The following is a 16,822-nucleotide window of genomic DNA, read 5'->3' on the forward strand; positions in this document are numbered from 1 at the left end:
CAAGTGCCGTGGGGAGGGGAAGGAGGTAGGGAGGGGGGATAGGGAGGAGGAGAGGAAAAAAGGGGCTCAGTCTGGGAAGGCCTCCTGGAGGAGGTGAGTTCTCAGTAAGGCTTTGAAGGGAGGAAGAGAGCTAGCTTGGTGGATGTTTGGAGGGAGGGCATACCAGGCCAGGGAAAGGACGTGGGCCGGGCGGTCAACGGCGGGGCAGGAAATCAGTGGTGACCTTTGAGAGGGCAGTTTCACTTAAGTGAAAGAGGCAGCAGCCAGATTGGAGGGATCAAAGAGAGAATTGGAGGGGAGGAAGTGGAGGCAGTGGGTGTGAACAACTTGCTCAAGGAGTTTGGAGAGGAATAGTATGGGGGAGATGAGGTGATAACTGGAGGGAGCCTTGAAGTCAAGGGAGGGTTTTTTAAGGTAAAGGGAGACATGAGTGTGTGTAAAAGAAGACCTATGATTCAGTAAAACCTTTGATTCATTAAGGCTAAAGGAGCAGTTTACAGGTTTCATAGTTGCTATGTGAGAGCAGTTCAGAGTCAAGCAGCCACCATCTCAATATTTGAAATTTCTGGCATCAAAACTGCCACTGTTCCTTTTGTCTGCTTGGTTCCAGTGGGCCAAGACTCAATCTCAAGGGCATGGCGTTAAAGCATTCAACCAGCTTTCTCCTTTGTACCGTACCTCATTGATTTCCTACTACAACTCAGCACACTCACTTTGCTCTCCAATACCAATGTACTTACCATACCACCACTTTGTCTATCTCATCACGGGTGCTTTGCCCACTTCCTCCCCTCTGGCCTGGAACTCCTGCTCACTTCATAAATGACAGACCACCACTCCCTCCCCCTTCAAAACTGTATTAAAATCACATCGCCAAGAGGTCTTCCCAAATTAAGTCCCCTTTTCCCCTGCCCCTTGTCCCATCTGCTTCACCTATGCACTTTGTTCTGTACACTTTCAGTACTTAATATTCATCCTCACTACTCAACCCGACAAAAATTATGTACAGATATCTAATTTTTTGTATTAATGTCAGTCTCCCCCTCTACACTGTAAGCTCCTTGTGAGCAAGGAATGTGTCTACCTACTCTGTTGTGCTGTACTCTCCCAAACACTTAGCATACAGTGCTCTGCCAACAGTAAGCATTCAATAAATCCTATTGATTTTTTAAAAGGTATTTAAGTGCTTATTATGTACCAGGCACTGTACTAAACCCTGGAGTAGATACCAGCTAATCAGGTCAGATACTATCCATGTCCCACATGGGGCTCACACTTTTAATCCCTACTTCACAGCCCATTTCTTCCTCTCCCCCTCCTCCCCATCCCCATTCCCCCGCCTTACCTCCTTCCCCTCCCCACAGCACCTGTATATATGTATATATGTTTGTATGTATTTATTACTCTATTTTATTTGTACATATTTATTCTATTTATTTTATTTTGTTGATATGTTTTGTTTTGTTCTCTGTCTCCCTCTTCTACACTGTTGGGTAGGGACCATCTCTATATGTTGCCAACTTGTACTTCCCAAGCTCTTAGTACAGTGCTCTGCACACAGTAAGTGCTCAATAAATACGATTGAATGAATGAATGAACAGGTGTGGTCACTGTGACACGGAGAAGTTAATAAGTGACTTGCCCAAGGTCACACAGCAGACAAGTAGACCCGGGATTGGAACCCAGGTTCTTCTGACTCCCACGCCCTTGCTCTACCCATTTGGCCACATTGCTTCTATTGATTGATGGGGCTAGGAGTGGCCAGCATATCTTCTGCTAGTGCTTAGGTGGAGGAGGAACTGCCAAGACAGTGTGGTTGCCACTGCATTGAATTCTCCCTGCACATTTAATGTGGCGTGTATAAACATGAAATAGCACACTCTTTATTTACCCTTCTTAAGTGTGCAGGCCCTGGCTCCTCTAGGAGAAGATGAGATGGATGATAGCACTGAAAGAATAAAGCCTTAGTGATGCGGGACACTTGAAGACCTTCTTCATTCTATGTGACTAGGGCAGCATGACCTGAAGGAAAGAGCATGGGCCTGGGAGCCAGGGGACCTGGGTTCTAATCCAGACTCAACCACCTGCCTGCTGTGTGTCCTTGGATGAGTCATTTAACATCTCTGAGCGTCAGTTCCATAATCTGTAAAATGGGGATTAAATTACCCATTGTCCCTCATGCTTACACTATAAGCCCCATGTGGGACAGGACTATTCTGATCCGATTATCTTGTGCCTATCCCAATGCTTAGAACAGTGTTTTGGTACATAGTAAGCATTTAACATTATTATTATTGTTGTTATTGTGTGCTGTTATTGCTTATGTTCTTATAACTAAAACTGCTCCACTTTCCCCACCACCAAAACATTGTGGGTGAACTGATTTCTCTTCTACTTTGTTTCTGTGGCCCTTGAAGAATGGAATTTATGGGTGCTTAGAGGAGTTCAACAGTAGTCACCTGCCTAAACAATATTTTTCCAACTCAGCTGCTTTTAGACCAAAAATATTTCTGATTTTCTCCATTTCACCTTTTCTATTCCCAAGGTGTACTTCAGCTTGTCTTCTTGGCTCTTATTTCTCCCAAATGTAAATGCTAACTAGCTCAAACATTTCAATCAACCTCTCTGTCAAAACTATCAGTTTCATAATGGAGGGGAATTTTTATACTTGGAATAGATCAAAAGGCGGACTATGCTACTGAAAATCTGTTTGTGTTTTCTTTTTTTGGGTGGGGGGTGCTTTTGTCATGCATTCTCTTAATTCTAAAAGGAAGATATTGACTGAGAATATTTTTTCCCGGGGAAGATTACCAATGGATGGGTGAAACTGGGTGGAAGAAAAGTTAACTGAAGAAGAATGAAAACTGAATGGAAGAAAAATTGGATTATGATGACTTTTATGAGAGGAAAATTAGTCAAACTCTTGTTGTAACTTTTACTGGTTAATCTTACTTCTATGTAGCTCTCTAAATCTGGCGTATTTGTACCCAAGTTTTATGCTGCTGTTTTATATTTTGGTCAATATTCCGATTTTGTGTTGGCCTGGCATTTCCCAATAGCTTCTCATTTTTCTACCTAGATTGATTCTAAATTCCCAAAAAGTAGGGTTCCATCTTTCTTCCTGGTATCAAGCACAGTGATCTTGGTCTGCAGTGTCTATACAAACCTGATACTAAGAAAATGCTTTTTTTTTTAGTTTACATGAGACCAAGCTTGAGACATCTATTTCTACTACTAAGGATCTTTGCTACAACCACTAAACCCACATTTATTTCAGAATGACAGTTCATCAAAGTGATGGGAGGTTTTAGCTGGGTATAGCTCAGATGATGGAAAGGAACAGGAAGGGACTCAGATGATGGAGCCTGTGGTAGATTTTAGTGTGAAGTAATTGATGAAACACAACAAATTATTCTCTGTACTTGGGTCTGGGAATAGTCTAGAATCCTAGCTCCCTGCCCTCAGTAACCACACAGGAAGGTTAAATACATTGCATTCCTGGCCCCTATATGATTTGATAGTATATAGCCTTGTTTATTCTGAGCAAGCACTGTCTCCGAACATTACAAGCATTTCTTACTGTAGAAACATAGGTTATGTTATTAAATGTATTCCTTATTTCCTTAAACTCAAATCAGACCTCTAGTTATGACCACCAGAACTTGTTCTGTGTCCTGCATTCCTACACCCAGACAGAGGGATTGGAGAAGCTCAAACACAGCTCGGTCTGGCCTTTAAGTGGTAACACCTCCAATAATATTCCCACTAGCCCTCCAACTTTCGTTCCTTTAAGTGTGCTCCCTGTTAGACGAGAGAGGAGACTACTTCCAAGTCCAAAATTGCTATAGTTAAAAGTTATTATTTTGGGACCCGTCCAAACTCCCTCTGCTTATTAGGCAGCTGTTACAGTAATAAGAAGTACATTGAGAAAAGCAGTGTGGCTTAGTGGCAAGAGCCTGGGCTTGGGAGCCGGGGTCATGGGTTCTAATCCTGGCTCTTCCACTTATCAGCTGTGTGACTTTGGGCAAGTCACTTAACTTCTCTGTGCCTCAGTTACCTCATCTGTAAAATGTGGATTACGACTGTGAGCCCCACGTGGGATACCCTGATTATCTTATATCTACCCCAGCACTTAGAACAGCACGTGGCACATAGTAAGCACTTAACAAATACCATTATTTTTATTATTATTATTGAGGTTTTTCCTATAGCTGTCAGCACAACAGTCCATTAGAGTGTCAACTCACTGAGGGCAGGGATCATACCTACTAATTTTATTTTAGCATCCCAAGTACTTGTACAGTTTTCTGCACACAGGCAGTCAATCAACACAACTGATTGAAATATGTAGGTTTTAGAAAATGGTCTTCTTACCCTATTATTTCAATAGTGGGGCTCTCTTCAACCAAGAAATAATTTAGTGGTTTATCTGCACCTTTTGGACTGGTATTTTTTTTTACCAAATAAATATCTACCAGTGGTAGCTTTTATTAAAAACCAAGGTTACAGTCTTACTGTTGTACATAGTACGAGATGACCGTTCTGTATTAGTCACAGGTACAAATCTAATTTAAAATATTTCATTATTGCCATTTATTTTCCTATAGACTCACATATTAGTAATTGGGATCTGTTCCAGGATGTATGGAAAAATGAAGTGGCATCCTTTGTGTTCTAAATATTATGCTAGGCACCACTGAACAGATGTTTAATCTTTGCTAAAGTAATTCAAAGCAAAGTACCACAACGTTAACCAAATGATTATAAACCTTAGTAGGAGGCTGCAGAATTAGAAGCTTGTTTTGCTGTCTGTGGTAGTAGCTTTTTGATTTCAGCGAAGAATCTGTCCAGTTTAGGTTGGGCAGCAAGTTGCTTGACTTCATAATGTACCTTGGAGCAGGCTAACTCCTTATGACCACCTCCATGCCTCTTCAAACTTCTCTTTACATTAGGGTTGTCAATTCATTTTAAAAAATGCATCCATTTTCTTAAAAAATGTTGTAAAATGTGATAATCATGGAGAGATGATGATTACTTCATCATTTTGTAATGAAGGATTGGCTGGTGGAAGTATGAGGTTCTAAATGATAAAGGATTCCTCCGAGTGAGCTGCAATTGACACATCAACATCTGTGTCACCCATTTCTAAAGAAAGTTGCTTTCCCAGTTCAACAGTGTCTCTGTTACCTGATCACTGGTCACTTCTAACCTGGATGATCTGACACGAACCATGGGCAGAGCTTCCTCCAAAATCAATTATTAATTGTTTAATACCAGCCCAGATAGGATGGAACCACAGAAGGATTTATTTGACTATAGAACTTGACTGAAACATTAAGGCAGTTGAGCTTTTGCGTAGAATAAGACATCAAACAATACAGGCTTTATGTCTGGGATTTATCTGGGATAAACTATCGAACAATCAACCAATCAATCAATCGTATTTATTGAGTGCTTACTGTGTGCAGAGCACTGTACTAAGCACTTGGGAAGCACAAGTTGGCAACATATAGAGACAGTCCCTACCCAACAGTGGGCTCACAGTCTAGAAGGGGGAGACAGAGAACAAAACCAAACATATTAACAAAATAAAATAAATAGAATAGATATGTACAAGTAAAATAAATAAATAGAGTAATAAATATGTACAAACATATATACATATATACAGGTGCTGTGAGAAGGGAAGGAGGTAAGACAGGGGATGGAGAGGGAGACGAGGGGGAGAGGAAGGAGGGGGCTCAGTCTGGGAAGGCCTCCTAGAGGAGGTGAGCTCTCAGTAGGGCCTTGAAGGGAGGAAGTGAGCTAGCTTGGTGGATATGGGGAGGGAGGGCATTCCAGGCCAGGGGGATGACGTGGGCCGGGGGTCGATGGCGGGACAGGCGATCACAACAGCGAGAACGAGGTACAGTGAGGAGATTCGCGGCTGAGGAGCGGAGGGTGTGGGGTGGGCTGTAGAAGGAGAGAAGGGAGGTGAGGTAGGAGGGGGCGAGGTGATGGAGAGCCTTGAAGCCCAGGGTGAGGAGTTTCTGCCTGATGCGCAGATTGATTGGTAGCCACTGGAGATTTTTGAGGAGGGGAGTAATGTGCCCAGAGCGTTTCTGGATAAAGACAATCCGGGCAGTAGCATGAAGTATGGATTGAAGTGGAGAGAGACACGAGGATGGGAGATCAGAGAGAAGGCTGATGCAGTAGTCCAGACGGGATAGGATGAGAGCTTGAACAGGCAGGGTAGCGGTTTGGATGGAGAGGAAAGGGCGGATCTTGGCAATGTTGCGGAGCTGAGATCGGCAGGTTTTGGTGACGGCTTGGATGTGAGGGGTGAATGAGAGACCGGAGTCGAGGATGACACAAAGGTTGTGGGCTTGTGAGATGGGAAGGATGGTAGTGCCGTCACCAGTGATGGGAAAGTCAGGGAGAGGGCAGGGTATGGGAGGGAAGACAAGGAGTTCTGTCCTGGACATGTTGAGTTTTAGGTGGTGGGCAGACATCCAGATGGAGATGTCCTGAAGGCAGGAGGAGATGCAAGCCTGGAGGGAGGGGGAGAGAGCAGGGGTGGAGATGTAGATTTGGGTGTCATCAGCGTAGAGATGATAGTTGAAGCCGTGGGAGCGAATGAGGTCACCAAGGTAGTGAGTGTAGATAGAGAACAGAAGGTGACCAAGAACTGAACCTTGGGGAACCCCCACAGTAAGAGGATGGGAAGAGGAGGAGGAGCCTGCAAAAGAGACTGAGAACGAACGACCAGAGAGATAAGAGGAGAACCAGGAGAGGATGGAGTCTGTGAAGCCAAGGTTGGATAGCGTTTTGAGGAGAACGGGGTGGTCCACAGTATCAAAGGCAGCTGAGCGGTCGAGGAGGATTAGGATAGAGTATGAGCCGTTGGATTTGACAAGCAGGAGGTCATTGGTGACCTTTGAGAGGGCAGTTTCCGTGGAATGTAGGGGATGGAAGCCAGACTGGAGGGGGTAGAGGAGAGAGTTGCTGTTGAGGAATTCGAGGCAGTGCGTGTAGACAACTCTTTCAAGGTGTTTGGAAAGGAATGGTAAGAGCGAGATGGGGCGATAACTAGAAGGTGAGGTGGGGTCGAGAGAGGGTTTTTATAGGATGGGAGAGACATGGGCATATTGAAGGCAGAGGGGAAGGAACCAGTGGAGAGTGAGCAGTTGAAGATGGAAGTTAAGGAGGGGAGAAGGGGAGAAGGGAACAATGGCAGCTCCATTCTTGGGTTGTGTGCGTTATGAGTGTCTGTAACCTGAATGCAGGATAATATTCATTTTGGTCATTTTTTTTAATCTTGGGAAAATTTTTGTATCAAGCGCTTTGGTAGGTACAAATAATCAGTTCAGCTATTATCCTTATCTCCCAAGTGGCTCACAAATTATCAGGGCAGCAGAGCTGGTATCTTATTCCCACTTTACAGATGAAGAATGGAGACTGAGAGTGACTTGCCAAAAAATCACACAGCAGGTCATTGGCAGAACTGGAATTAAAACCTGAATCTCCTGACTTTCTCTCTATTTTCACTGAACCAATTAAGAGCACTAACCAGGGTATAGAACTGGTCATAGTGTGAAATTTTAATTTTGCAAAATTAAGTGTAATAATAGAAACTGTGGTATTAAACACTTTCTATCACTGACCAATGTGCTAAGTGCTGGGAAAGATGCAATTAATCAGACACCTTTCCTGTCATATATGGGAATCATACTGTAAGAGAGAGAAGCACAGATACAGATGAAGAAGCTGAGGCATAGAGAGGTTAAGTGACATGCCCAAGGTCACATAACATGCAAGCTGCAGAGATGGGATTAGAATCCTTGACTCCTGACTCACAGTTTTGTGTTGTTTCCACCATGCAAACCTCTGTAGAATGCAATAGTTTTCATAATGTTGGCATAGATCACTTATAAGCATCATTACTTTCTCCTGGGATCTGGTGAATAATGCACACTGAGCCATGGGAGAAAGCACTATAGCGAAATAGTTTTTTTTCCTTTAACAAAGTGAAGTGGTTGGTGTCTGCAGTAAAAGGTATCCTGTTTTACAAGGAATAAAGGAGCCAGTGATCCTAGAAGATTATTGGAACTATAAAATTAACTATATTAGCACTTGTCCACTCTTAATCCTTTTGAGAATTCTGGGAAAAGTAGCTTATTCAAACATATTTATGGGGTTAAGCAAATCCCACAATGCCAGTAGTAACCAAGATTTGGCTCCCATCAGCACGGTAGAATCTATGTTCTTTTCCTCTACTACATGGTGGCCTGAAAAAAGACTTAGCCTTGCAGCATGGGGTAGTGGCAAGAGCCTGGGCCTGCCTGGCAGTCAGGAGGTCATGGGTTCTAATACCAGATTTGCCACATGTCTGATGTATCACCTTGGGCAAGTCACTTAACTTCTCTGTGCCTCAGTTACCTTATCGGTAAGAAATGGAGGTTAAGAGTGTGGGCCCAATCTGGGACGGGGACTGTGTCCAACCTGATTAACTTGTATCTACTCCAGCTCTTAGAACAGTGTTTAGCACATAGTAAGTACTTAACAAGTACCATCCTTATTAATATTATTTATTAAGCTCATAGGTAGAGCAGGAGCTGGGATAAATCCAACATAATTAAACACTCTTTTCTTTCATATGTAGCAGTTTATATTCACCAAGTTTGGATATAAATATTTAAAATAAAACTACCCCAAGAATTTGAATAGTGCTCTGTGTGTGTGTGTGTGTGTGTGAGAGAGAGAGAGAGAGAGAGAGAGAGAGAGAGAGAGAGAGAGAGAGAGAGAGAGAGAGAGAAGCAGTGTGGCTCAATGGAAAGAGCCTGGGCTTGGGAGCCAGAGGTCGTGGATTCAAATCCGGCTCTGCTGCTTGTCAGTGTGTGACTTTGGGCAAGTCATTTCATTTCTCTGTGTGTCAGTCACCTCATCTGTAAAATGGGGATGAAGACTGGGAGCCCCACGTGGGACAACCTGATCACCTTGTATCCTCCCCAGCTCTTAGAACAGTGCTTTGCACATAGTAAGCACTTAACAAATGCTATTATTATTATTATTGTTATCATTATCACTTTCAAAATGACATTGCAGTGAGATTCCAGGAATGTGTATGTTGAATCTTTGTCATCCACACCTAACAAATGAAAATAAAATATATTCTCAAGACATTGGTTAATATCTCCACATAAAAGACCAGTTTACACATAAGGTAAAGCAATGCATTTTCATACAAGTATTATCAAACCCTTTGACACAGTAGAAGCAAACTGGGAACTGAATTTAAAATTTAAAATATCCCAGTAATTTAATATAAGTAATTGCAGAGGATTATGGATCAGATTTCCCTCCTCCCCGTCCCCCAGAATGAAAAATGGACCTTAATAGTTTCAGAAGGGGAAATTTTATTTTAATTCCAAGTAGGCAGTTCCTGTGAATTTAAAATGCAAATTCTGTGACTCATTTATCATAAGACCTGATTCTTATCTGAATAGTTCCAGCATGAGTGAGTGTAACTTTAATAATAGTCTTTCTAGCTTGCTGTCCGTCTTCTTCTGGTTGCAAATGGAAATCTTCATCCAATGTAAAAAATGGATGTCTTCACCTAGAAAGAATTTAGATTACTTATTTGGAGAGACTTAAATCCAGAAATGGGGAAATAGGGGAAAAAAGTGTCTGGAGTATATTGGAAACATACGGGTGTTCCACACCTTCATAAAATGAAATGTAAATAACTGGATCTGGTTTAATAAATGATTGCTCTTAACAACAACAACAAAAAGGGAACCTATAAAATGTTTAACTTTCTGTGGGATTCCAAAGAGTACATCAAGAAGATTGGCTTGTTTAAGCTTATTTAAGCACTGTAGTTTTCCTGCTCCCCATATACTGAATTTAGTTTTCTCTTGCCATAATTAGTGAGGCAGTTGAGTAATATTAGTAGTAGAGCTTTGAGTAGTATTATTCGTAAAGGCACTTTGCTATTCTGAAGTCTTTTGAAATCCAAAGCAAAATTTATTTCAATGATGAATCTTGCACACCTTCCTCAGGGGAAGTACATATATATATATATATATATATGTACTATTGGTGAACATTCTTGTCTTCAGTACCTTGGTGGAATTTTCATATTGGAAAAAAAAGCTTTTTAATTTTTGGGTCTTTGGATGAAGCGTTATGTTTTGGTTGGAATGTGGCTACTCTGGATCTCAGCAGGTTTCTGGATTTGGAAAAGTTTAAGCTTACCAAGACAAAATAAATAAAGCTATCGAAGTTAGAAATTAAAATCCCTGTTTATTCACCTGCATGTTTGCCCTGAATCTCTCAGCAATAATGAGAGACATTCTTGATATTAAGACTGACAAAATAAATCACTGTTGTAAAAATCTATTTATCCTGGATACATACTCCAGAGATTGCTTAGTCACCATAAGGTAGATAGGGTTTCCTGCTGAATACTAAAGATTGTTGTGTCCTGTAGAGTATGTTAATAATAACAATTGTGGTTTTGATGCGCTTACTATGTGGCTGGCACTGTACTAAGCGCTGGGGTGGATACAAGCCAATCAGGTTGGACACAGTCCCTGTCCCACGTTGGGCTCACAGTCTTAATCTCCATTTTACAGATGAGGTAACTAAGGCACAGAGAAGTGAAGTGACTTGTCCAAGGTCACACAGCAGACAAGTGGCAAAGTGGGGATAAGAACCCACAACCTCCTGACTCCCAGACATATGCTCTACCCACTACATCATGGAAAGGAAAGAGGGAGTTTGGAGAATGACAAAATTAAATAAAGCTGTTAATGTATCTGGAGAGTCTTTACAGTCAAAGGATCAAATACGCTTTTTGCTAGCTGTTACAAATTGAAAGTTGTATGTAGCCACTTTAAAATGAACTAGATGAAGCATTTTTTCCATCAGTGAAAAGTCCCATTTTGAATTAAATCAAGACCACAAAATAATATGTAATGGTTAAGTGTAGCATTGTTACGAATTTCTTTAGAGTGAATATTTTTTTCTTCATTTGAATGATATCATCATCTAGGTGCATGTAGGTAATGTGCTTCTCTGCTGAAATCGACAGAGAGGGCTGCCTTTCTATGTTTATTTACCCTGAACCAAATCATTAAAACATAAACCATAATGTACAAAATCTGCTGGAATTCTTCTAATCACTCCTTTACTAGGTAATTTTTGTTATTAAATTGAAAGTGTATTTGTGGCACATGCAATTTCTTTTGGAGATGACCTATCTGTTCTCTTTCTGTGACTTGCTGCTGGCACACACTACCCCACATGCCCTTCAGATTTTTTCTGTAAAGTGTGATTTGTAGTGATGGGTTTGACATTTTGAACTGAAAGTAGGGGTAGTTTCAGCTTTAACTGATGTTCGGGGTTGCACCTTCCCAATTGTGAAACTGTATTTCTTGTTATGTGAATCTTTACAAAACTAAGTTTGAAATTTGGCATGTCCTTAATGCACTGTTTGAAAAATTCCAGTTAAACCTGAAAGGAGCATGCAGCCTAAGGAATCTGTGTGTTTTTACCAGAGTCTGCACTCTGCTGCCGCCAGCTCACTCTCAACGCTGTCTTTTCTTTAAAGCTGGAGTGATTGGCTACATACAGGAGTGTCAACTTGACAATGGTAGCATATGCATGTGTTACTTGAAAATATAAAAATGAGGTATCAAAATAAAGAATGAATCTCCTTCATGCCAGAGAAAAAAAATAAACTTTTCTTTGGCAAATGAATGTGTGGACCTAACCAAGTGTTATGCAGTTATTTAGCTCTTGAAATCAGACCCAACTCCAGTCTTTTGTGTGGAAGCTGTGTGCATTTACGGACAGCTGGAAATATACCTGTATATATGTATATATGTTTGTATGTATTTATTAATCTATTTATTTATTTATTTTATTTGTATGTATTTATTCTGTTTATTTTATTTTGTTAATATGTTTTGTTTTGTTGTCTGTCTCCCCCTTCTAGACTGTGAGCCCACTTTTGTATAGGGACTGTCTCTATGTGTTGCCAACTTGTACTTCCCAAGCGCTTAGTACAGTGTTCTGCACACAGTAAGCGCTCAATAAATGTGATTGAATGAATGAATGAAAACTTGAAAAAAGTTTATGGCCATGTTTAGGATACTCAGAACTTAATTTGTAGTAGGCTGGTTGGAGCCTGGAGGTTTTGACTCCTCAAGCCACCCCAAACTGACAATTAATCAATCAGTTGTATCAATTGAGGACTTACTGTGAGTGGAGCCCAGTAGTAAGTTTTTGGGAGCATACAATGTAACATAGTTGGTAGACATGTTCCCTGCCCATAAGGAGCTTATAGTCTAGTCTTGCAGGCTGGAGAGGATTTGTGGGTGGAGAATCAGACCGCTGCAGACATTCAGCATGCTGGAAACCTTCTTATAGGGAAGAGCTGCTGAAAGTGTGAAACAGGGAACATGGGGAAATGAGACAGTGTGGGGCCTCAAGCTTTTCAATATGAGGGAATATTATCTTTTATTTAGAAGGTTGGAGAAGATCAAACGTGAACAGTAGGCCAGTGCAAGTCTACTTTGAACGGCAGATTGGAAAAACTAGAAAAGAGGTAGAGATGATTTAAAAGGCATAATTTCTCCCCCTCTAGACTCTAAACTTGTTATGGGCAGGAAACGTCTGCTAATTTTGTTGCACTCTGTAGTCACTCTGTGACCTTTGGGCACTTGATATTCTTCCACCCCCTAACACCAAAGCACTTATTTACATATCTTTAAAGTATATATTAAAAATTACCTAGTCATATTAATGTCTGTCTTCCCCTCTATACTGTTAGCTCATTATGGGGCAGGGAAAATGTCTGCTAATTCTGTTGTATTGCACTCTTCCAAGTGCTTAGAACAGTGCTCTGAACATAGTATGTGCTCAATAAATGCCATTGATTATAGAACAACTAAGTAAATATTGACGCTAAAGTAGAGGATCAAATAATCATCAACCCACCAGAAGGGCATATGATACTAAAAAGCAACCAATCTGACTTGGACTCTCTGAGTGCTCATACAGTGTTCTAAAAGCAATATGAGCACTCAGTAAGTACCACTGATTGTGAACTGCCAATAATGGCAAGGACATGTACTCTTATGCTGACAGATCAAACCCATCAACCAGAGCTCTCCTCATATTCAAACCCCTCCTAAAATCTCACCTCTTCCAGAAAGCTTCCTCCTCGTAATCCTGAACACCTTAAGCTTTACAAATTCACCAGCAATTTCTAGCAGTCGGGTATTTATTTGCTCATAGGGAGGGAGGGAGGGAGGGAGAGAGAGAGAGGGAGAGAGAGAGGGAGAGAGGGAGAGAGAGAGGAGAGAGGAGAGAGGAGAGAGAGAGAGAGAGAGACCGACCCCCAAAAAACATGCATGCCCCTGTGTGGGCCCTTTAGACTTTGAGCCCAATGTACGACAGAAATTGTGTCCAATCTGTATCTTGTATCTATCCTTGTGCATAGAGCAATGCTTCACTAATAGTAAGCCCGTAACAAATACCACAGTTATACTTCAAGGATTTATTTTGATTCTCAAGTTGTCAATGTATATTCATATCTGTCTCCTGCACCAGCAAAAAGCTAACATGCTAATGGGGAATGTGTCATTACTTTGTACTTCCCCTATTCCTTGTTATGGGCAAGGAACATGTCTGCTAATTCTGCTATACTGTCCGCACTTAAGCACTTAGTGCAGGGCTCTGCACATAGTAAGTACTCAATAAATACAATTGATTGATTGCATTGCAGCCAGTAGGTGCTCAGTTGATACTATTACTGTAGAACACATAGTTTTAGATGCAATGAGCATGAATAAATATTAGTTTACTGTCCTACCAGAGAAGCAGCATGTCTATCAATCAATCAGTCAATCAATCAATCGTATTTATTGAGCGCTTACTGTGTGCAGAGCACTGTACTAAGCACTTGGGAAGTACAAGTTGGCAACATATATAGACAGTCCCTACAAAAGCAGCATGGCTCAGTGGACAGAGCACGGGCTTTGGAGTCAGAGGTCATGGGTTCAAATCCCTGCCAATTGTCAGCTGTGGGACTTTGGGCAAGTCACTTAAATTCTCTATGCCTCAGTTACCTCATCTGTAAAATGGGGATTAAGACTGGGAGCCCCCCGTTGGACAACCTGACCAACTTGTAACCTCCCCAGCGCTTAGAACAGTGATTTGCACATGGTGAGCACTTAATAAATGTCATCATTATTATTACCACATTATTATTACTAACATTTATTGACTCCCACTATTTTTGAGTGCCCAACTGAGTTTTGGATCACATGCAAAAGCCATCTCTCAATGGTTATAACAACTTTGGAGACTTATTCATGGTAATAATTCCGGTATTTGTTAAGCACTTACTATGTGCCAAGTGCTTGATTATATATAAGATAAACAGATTGGACACAGTCCCTGTCACACATGTCTAAGGGGGAGGAAGAAGAGGCCTTTCACCCCTATTTTACAGATAAGAAAACTGCAGCATAGAGAAGATAAATGACTTGCTCAAGGTCACACAGTAGACAATAATGTCCTAGATCCCTGGAATAATAATGGTGACGGCATTTATTAAACACTTAGGTGCAAAGGACTGTTCTAAGCATTGGGGAGGATACAAGGTAATCAGGTTGTCCCACATGGGGCTCACAGTCTTAATCCCCCTTTTACAGTTGAGGTAACTGAGGCACAGAGAAGCTAAGTGACTTGCCCAAGGTCACACAGCTGACAAGTGGTGGAGCAGGGATTTGAACACATGATCTCTGACTCTAAACCCCGTGTACTTTCCACTGAGCCACGCTGCTTCTCTATCTGTACCATTGCTCTATCCACTTCAAATGCTCAATGGATGGCATTCTAAGTGCTTAGTACAGTGCTCTGCACACAGTAAGCGCTCAATAAATATGATTGAATGAACCGATGAAAATAACTTATTCAAAGGAAGTTGAGATAGTGTTGGAAATTAATTGAGAAGTCTAAGCACGATATTCCATCCTCTTTCTCCTTTTGCATTCCCTTCACTGGTTGAAAGCCTGGATATATTTGAGTGATTTTTAGATTATATTACAATTTTAATAACTTCCTTTTGATTATTGCTGCTCACAGTGTGCTGCTGTTGTCTCAGTACTATCTTTTGAGTGGATGGTTTAGATGCATGTTTCTGAAGCTGAACATTTCTTTGGTTCTCAACTGTGAAATGACCACCTGTCCACATGTTTTGTTTTATTGTCTGTCTCCCCCTTCTAGACTGTGAGCCCATTGTTGGGTAGGGACCGTCTCTATATGTTGCCAACTTGTACTTCCCAAGCACTTAGCACAGTGCTCTGCACACAGTAAGCGCTCAATAAATATGATTGAATGAATGAATGAATGAATTCATCTGGCTACACTTACTGTGTGCAGAGTGCTGGGGAAGAGTACACAATTAGAAATTAGATACAGTCCCTGTCAAAGAACTGTCAGGGGAAATGACCACACCAACTTAATAGTCACTTTTACATGGAAGCCACAGGTCTGAGGAAGTGCATTTGCTTTCCTCACCTTCTCCACTTTTTATGAATTTCCTGCCCAATTGTCTCTACTTTCTTAGAAAAATCAAAATTACCAACTTCTAAAAGTTAAATGACAAATCTTTGACCCTAGAATTAAAATATGACATCAATCAATCAATCAATCAATGGGATTTATTGAACATCTATTATCGAGTATTAGGCTCTGTAAACATTTAGAAGAGCATAGAAGTAGCAAGACACACTTTTCCTGCCCTCAAGAAGCTTACAATTTAATAGGAGAGGCAGACAAAATGATTTTCATACAGTGAAAAGGGAAGGGGGAACAAGCAGGAAGCACTACAAAAGCATCAGGGCAAACCAGCTAAACAACTGAACGTACTGCTAAACATATAAATAAACTGTGTATATTTTCACCATGTTTTTCCATAAATGCTGAAGAGAGAAATGAATTACACAGGTGTTGAGGGTGTACATTGGGCCGATGTGAAGGAGGTACTGTGAATTAATTGGGGAAGGTTTCCTGAAGGTGGTTGGGCTGTGAGGAGGTAGGCTTTGAAAATTGGGATAACTTTTTTTATGAAGTTTTGATCGTTTCAGGATGAGAGAACACTGTGAACAGGGCATCTGAGGCAGGGGTGTAAAAAATGAGGCACAGTTGGAAGTTGAGAATGGGAGGAGGTAAGGGTGCAAGTAGCATTACTAATACTCAACTTCAAGCAGAACTTAGAGCCCTCAAGGTGAACCTATCTTTGTGGGTCCAAAAGCTATTTAGGTACACAGTAGATGTTATTACTGCTATGGTTTTCTTTTCCCAAGCGTTAAATTTATAGGAGTAGGGAGGGATATTTCTGTTTCCTTTATTTGAAAGAACCTTTTCAAATTGGTTAAAGCTCACAAATCGAGTTTTTAAGGTTTTTTTTTCCAACAGCAAGAGCTGCATTGAGTAAGCATTAAGCAGTCATATGCTTTCCATTTATTCACTGCCTGCTCTTTCAGACCAGAACCTTTCAATATTTTTTGGGTATGACGGATATTTTTGAAGTCAAGCTTCCAGAGCCCCCAAGCATTGAGTCGTGAACAGCTCTTTGGTACTCTACCAAATGCATTCATTCTAGGTCAATCAAGTTTCACTATGCAATACCATGAAAACAGAACACTTCATTTCTGGTAACTTTGAAATATTTATGATCTAGTATTGAATTGTGCAGTTCAGGGTCTCCCCCCGCCACTCCCCTTTCCTCCACCCCTTTCCCCGGAGATTTTTAATATTTCTAAAT

General features: G+C 41.1%; 1 protein-coding gene across 1 annotated transcript in view; it reads left to right on the forward strand.

Moving 5' to 3' along the window:
• RSPO2 (R-spondin 2) overlaps nt 1-16,822 on the forward strand; it is a 182,274-nt gene that overhangs the window by 60,170 nt on the left and 105,282 nt on the right. The window lies entirely within an intron of this gene.

Source organism: Tachyglossus aculeatus, chromosome 4, assembly GCF_015852505.1.
Source record: "Tachyglossus aculeatus isolate mTacAcu1 chromosome 4, mTacAcu1.pri, whole genome shotgun sequence".
In the NCBI taxonomy this organism is placed as follows: domain Eukaryota; kingdom Metazoa; phylum Chordata; class Mammalia; order Monotremata; family Tachyglossidae; genus Tachyglossus; species Tachyglossus aculeatus.